This window comes from Limulus polyphemus, unplaced genomic scaffold (assembly GCF_000517525.1).
Source record: "Limulus polyphemus unplaced genomic scaffold, Limulus_polyphemus-2.1.2 Scaffold3346, whole genome shotgun sequence".
Taxonomy (NCBI): domain Eukaryota; kingdom Metazoa; phylum Arthropoda; class Merostomata; order Xiphosura; family Limulidae; genus Limulus; species Limulus polyphemus.
The window spans coordinates 106,244-113,014 of NW_013668956.1; the positions used below are offsets into that span (position 1 = coordinate 106,244).

At 29.7% G+C, this 6,771-nt stretch overlaps 1 pseudogene; it reads left to right on the forward strand.

Moving 5' to 3' along the window:
* The window catches only part of LOC106469188, a 22,088-nt pseudogene that overhangs the window by 1,560 nt on the left and 13,757 nt on the right, over positions 1-6,771 (forward strand).

The following is a 6,771-nucleotide window of genomic DNA, read 5'->3' on the forward strand; positions in this document are numbered from 1 at the left end:
TATATATATATATATATATATATATATATAAGTAATAAGAATTAAGTGTTTCATTGTATTGTAATAATAGATATTTTAATAGTAAATAATACTCGTGTTTGTACCATGGTAGTCAAGTAGCACATTAATTATAGTGCTAATACTAATAGTAATATTATAATAAGTTAACAAACAACAATTTATTAGAACGGTAAAGTGATTTATTTTGGGGGCATTTACTGTATGTTTTGATAGAACGTTGGGCTGTCATACCAGAAGAAGGTGGACAAATCACTCTTAGTATTATGTTTATAAATCGTTGTTTACCAGCTTATCAACTTAAGTTATTAGTATTACTATTGGTAGAACTTAGAAGTCTTAAGTATGATTTATCATTTGATAAAGTGATTGAAAAAAATATGATACAGCTTATGCAGCCTTGCTTCTGTGAATTTGATAATGATAATCTAATAAATGGTGATAATAATTAATTCCAATTCTGAATTGTAACCTATCTAGTCTGTAACTGTAAGACTAAGTTGGATGATTTTTCTGACCAAGCAAAAATTTGTATACCATGTCAGATTGATTTAATCTGTGTGTAACTGTAAATAGATAATAGAAACATTAATAAATGTGTACTACACAATGTTTGCTTAACTGGAACTATAGTGTGAAACTTTTGGGAAAATTGTAACAGATGATATGGTGTTAACATACAAATGGTGAAGTAAATATTTTTAAATTGTAGTTCTGGGAAACAAAACATGATCTTAATGTGTGAAAATTGAATAAACTGAAACCATGATACAACAAATAGTGAAATGTAGGTGCAAGGAGTTTACTATATTTGTTATACCAATTAAAAATGTCTAATATAGTAGATAAATCCATTGGGGCAGTGCTTTGTTGCTAGTATTACTATAAGTAGAAAAACAAATAGAATATTAAGATATATATTTAATTTGTGATACTGTGGAAGAAATCAAACATGAATTTACCAAAGGATGCCTTTGGTGAAATCTGTTATCTTGTTTTGATGATGTTTCCTTTTGCATATGAGTAGTTCCCAAGTACAGGAATCCTGTTGCATATATATATATATATATATATATATACACACACATTCTGTTGTAGAATTATTCAAAATATTCCATCATCAAAAGTATGATTCATGCAAGACAATAAAGAAGAATGACACTTCTATCAGTGCTATCTATGGGTTTCTTTCTATTCACAGAGGAGGATTGATGCCTGTTAAAATAGCCACCATTCATTTTAATGGGAGTGGAAATGCTAATTGTGGTGTCTTAGTAATATTGAGCAATTTTATATAAACAGTATCTGCCATTCCTGATTTTTTTTTCCCACAGAACTCTGTTTGGGAACTACTGATCTATGTAGTGGATGTGGTGTATTTGTATTTTCAAAAAACTTTTAATGAGGTATGCACAGAATTTCATTGATAGGAGTTGGGTAAAGATCAATAATTGGGCTGAAGGGATCTGAGTGAGGGAAAATTGTCATTAATGGACCTTTGTTATGAGTGGTGTATTTCAGAAGTCAGTTTGGGCCTTCGCTTTTTCTTATTTATGGTAATGAGTAGATGACACTGATGAGAACATAATTAGTTAACTTTGCTGATAACATTAAACTCTTAGGTATTACTAGCTGTACTGAGGTCTTACAGAATGATTTGAATACACTAATAAATAAGTGCAAGAAGAATGTTAGGACAGAGATGATAAAGGAAGACTGATTTTGATGACTATGGGATGGCTGAGTAACTAAATACTGCTTTTGATATTTTACTAATGAAGGTTTAAATAATATTCCTCATCATGAGTAGTTGCTAGATGGAAAAAAGATCAAACAAGATAATCACATCAAATCTGAACTTTTAAAACTTGTATATTAGGAATTTTAAAGTATGATAAAGCTCCTGGGCCAGATAGTATTCCTCCAAGGGTTTTAAAGAGGATTAAGAATTGGTTATGTGTGCCACTATTACTATATTTTATAAGTCCTTTAATAGTGATCAGGTGCCAGATGATGTTACTTCAAAGGATGAGATGCAAAATTTCCTGATAATTCCCATTGGTGGGAAAAGTTTTTGCAAGTCTAATAAAAGTTGATTTGCAAAGTTACTTAACAAAGTTTATTTATTTTTTATTTTTTGATAGTTAATATGGTTTCACTGGGAGCAGTTTTGACCTTCTAATTTTTTGACATTTTTTGAAGAGATTACTGCTTATGTAGGTGTGGGTAAGGATGTGAATTTGGTATATCTAGATGTTCAGAAAGCATCTGACAAGGTGCCATGTGAAAGGCTGATTTCAAAATGGTCTCTTTAGGTGCGAGGATTGACTGATTGGATAGAAGAAAGAAGAATTGTTATAAGTGGAGTTCAATCAAACTCGATTAACGTTGTAATTGGGGTACCTCAGGGTCAGTATTAGGATATTTGCTGTTTTTGATTTATGTCAATGACATAGATGAAGGAATAATCAGTAAATTGCTTAAATTTTCTGTTGATATTAAGGAGGAGGATACTGCTTCACAATAAGATTTAGATTATTTGATGAGTTGAACAAATAAATAGCATATAGTTTCTGAGTATGATGAATGCAGGGTAATTCATGTAGGTTATCATAATTTATTACAAGTATAATTTTGATGGGAATAACAACTGTGTTATGGAAGAAAATGATTCTGGTGTTCTGGTTGATAAGTCTCCTAGGTGATGTGTTGTTGCTAATGTAAGGATATAGATTTTTAGATTGTATCTATGGAAATATTGAATATAAGTCTAAATTGGTTATAATTTCAGTGTATAGGTCACTGGTTATGCCACATTAGGAATACTCAGTCTTAGATTCCTTACCTTAGAAAGGACATTAAATTGTTGGAAAGTGTTCAGAGGAGGGCTACTAAGATGATACCTTGGATAGAAAAGTTGTCATGTAAGGACAGATTAAAATCTGAAATAGTTTTCTCTTGAAAAATAGAGGATTTATAAGGAATCTGGATGGAGTTGTTTAAGATTGTTAAGGGAATTGATAGTGTCATATTTCTTCATATTTAATGGTGAGGAATGTGTTTCATTTATCTAACAGGATTGTCGGGTTTTGGAATAGGCTGCCTTCAGATGCAGTAAGTTTAAGGAAAGGCTTGATAAATATTTAAATAATAGGGGCTGGTTTTTGAGTGTTTTTTTTTATACTTTAGCAAATGGAACAGCCTAGAGAGACCTACAAATGTCATGTTGTCTTCAAATTTGGTATTATTTGGATCACACTTTTAAATGAAAAACAGATCAATAGTGCAAGAAGGAAAAGGATACAAATCACTAATTATGACTCACATGGGACACTGCATACAGTTTTGTCCTCCTTATTTAAGACTAAGAATGGATATTAGTGTTTTGTAAAGTGTTCAGAGAAGGGCTAGTAGGATAATTCAGGAGATGGGAGGATTATCTAATAAGGATAAGGTAAGATATCCTATTTGCTCTGCGAAAATATAAGGATAAGTGTGATATTGTTGACATTTACAAGTTTATGTGAATAGATCAATAGAATAAAAAAGTTTCTTTGTGTGCAGAATTCTGAACAAAAGTTTAACATCTGGAAACAATAGGTGGTTACAATTAAGATAGTTTTATTTTTTCTAACAGAATGATTATCTTAGAGAATGAGTTGCCATCAGCAGTAGTATAGGCTGGAACCTCATAAACATTAAAAAAGATCTACAGATTCTAGAAAACTAAATTATGTGTTTAACTTTACTTTTGGGGTAGGTTTTCAGAGGTAGATTTGAAGGATGAAATGTTCTTTTACTGTCTGTATATTGTTAAGAAATGTTTTGATTAGTATTGGTTTGTATACCAAATGGATCTGAAACATACTAATTAACCCTGAAGTAATTATTATGGTGCTAAACACTGGTAACATTTTTTTTTCTGTCAGTTGGAATTATTAATGTTAAATAGTAATAGAAAGGTTTAATAACAAAGAAATAATACCTTTAGGAAAACTGAACCACTAATCTATATTAAAGGCTTCACTGCTTGTCAAAAAATAATGTATTAGTAAATATTAAGGAGTCATAATTCCAAAACTTGCAACATATTCTTAACAAGTTATTTTGTTTGACATTGTAAGAATCCTTCCATTGAACACGTTGTTGGAAATTTGATATGTAGTGAACTTCAAATTTTGATTTCAGTAGTGACTAGTATGCTCAAATACATGTATTGCAATGTTACAGGTTATTTGTGTTTGGCATTTCTAATGAAAACTTCCCAATTAAATATAAAGTTATACACCTATTTTTATGTTGTGCTGAAGCCATTTTGGGCAGTTAAAATAAGACAAAACAAATTAGTAATATAATTGTAAGTTAGTTTTTCACATCATTTTTTTATGTTCTAACTTTTTCAAAGTATATTTTAAATTTTTTACACCATTTAAAACCAGTGAAATATATTATAAAAAATTGTTTATTTTAGCTGCAGTAGTCATCATTTTTTTACTATATGGAGCTTGTAATTTCTCCATATTTTGTTGGTATACCAAACAGTTTGCTTTTTTGTTTCAAGACCTTGAGAATAAGATTTTTCTTTATTTTATCCACAAAACATCATAAGAGTGATGGACTATATGATTAGAGATTAAACTATACTTGGGCGTGTTTTTAACTGTAACTTCCAAATTTTTCCTGTGAAAATTATGTGCATATTCTGAAATTTAATACCTACAGTTTTGTTGATGGAAGGTCAGATATTAAAATTACAGAAAAAAAAATAATTTGAAAATTTTCCTTTAAACCACATTAATGGTAAACGTATTTTATAATCAGACTATTATTGCATAATAGTTTTTAATTCATATATAATACCTGAAATTGTCAGTAAATGTAATTTTTTTAAGTCAAAAGTACTAGAAGGCTAAAGAATACACTGTATGACGGTACTACTACAAATTACCACAAGTACATATGCAATAAGGTCAAATTAGGTCTCAGCCACAACTACATTCTAGTTTTGTTCACAGAAACTGTCAAAATGGATCATTACAATGAAAATTAAGCTGTTTTATCAATTCATCACAGTATCTGTTATAAGGTTTGGTGCTAATGTTTTATGTTGTCCAATAAGTGTATTATATTTATTTCCATTACATGTGTTGTATGTATATATAAAAATTAGTAAAGTTGCTTTTTCTTATTCTCATACAAGAATTATTACAATTTTCATATTTTAATGAAAAATGCAATGGTATTGAAACGATGTTTTTATGAGGAGAAAGATAAATTGTTTCTTGATGGGTTAAACTACCTACAGCTTCAGATGAGCAAGTATATTTCTTGGAGGGTGGCATGCTGAATTAATCATGGAAATGTTGAAGACAGAAATTGAACGTTTTTGTGATGAAGATCAGAATATTTCATTGGAAGTCAAGTTACTGAAATACGAAAAAACTGAAAAAACATCAATCTGTAGTAAGTTTATGCATTTATAGAATGTAATAATGCTGTTTTCTTGCTTGCAAACTTTTTTTGTCTTTCCATACATCCTGAGGCATCATATTAACAATTTAATTCTTTAGGATCAATCACTAGTGAGTCTCAGAAGTTCGATGGTGTAATTCAAGAAATTTGAAATGCACTGCAGGTACTGTAAGAGGAATTAATTTCAAAATATCAGTTTCTGTTTTATAGATTGAAAGTTCTTTTACATAAAAGATACTGAAAAAAAAAATAATAAAGTAATTATTAATATTTTTTCACCAGAAACTATATTGAAAGAGGAATATCTCTAAGTTATTTGTAATCAGCCCTCAGTCTCTTCATTGTAATTAAATGCAGGCATGGTACTATGATTAAGAAAAGAAATGAATGGGCTGATGCAGAGAATGTCATTTCATAGTGAGAACTTTTATTATGTAAAGAGTTGTAATTGATAAATCAAATTTGATTCTACAGACAAAAATACTTTTAAATTTATATCTCTAGTGCCAGAAGAAGCTCCTTTCCCAGAAGAAGCACCTTTACATTCCATCAGTGAATTTAAGGTAGTAGAAAACTGTCAAGAAGGGAATTATGATGAAGTACCAAAGAAAAGTGAGGTAACTGTAGATTTGGGTCTTGTATTACAGTTTTCTTCCGAAGGCAAAATAATAAGAGAGAACATTTAAGCAGTATTATATTTGTAATGATATTTTTTGGAACGTTATTTATCCCACGTCTAATCACTGATGACAGTTTTTATAACAACAATATGAAGGGAGTTATTTTTAGTTGTGAAATTTTGTCAGTAGCAGTTATACATCATGCAGAAATTATGTAGTGTTGTAAGCTATATTTTCAATGTTTTAATTTAGATATTAGTTAGAGGGCACATGAGATTAAGATATAGTAAATTCGACTAAAATCTAGTTGGACACATTAGTTATATATATAAGTAAGCATTTCATGGAGTGCCATTTAGTCAGGGAAATATTCATTTGAATACTGAATGTGAATTCAGAGAAGTTAGTAAGTGATCATATATATTTAGTGATTGTAGTCTGTTAAGTTACTTGGTTGGTTAGCAAAGAAATCCTGTTGAAAGAGAAAACTTTATATGTGAACTTAGGCTTACAACTGTTTACAAATGAAAGTAGCCTGTAGCAAATGCTAAGGAAGAAATAAACTAATTTGTTATCGTTATGTGAACTGGACTTTGTATTATTTTCACTAAGTAATCTAAAATAACCTGCCCAACAAAAGAACATGTTACAACAATTTATT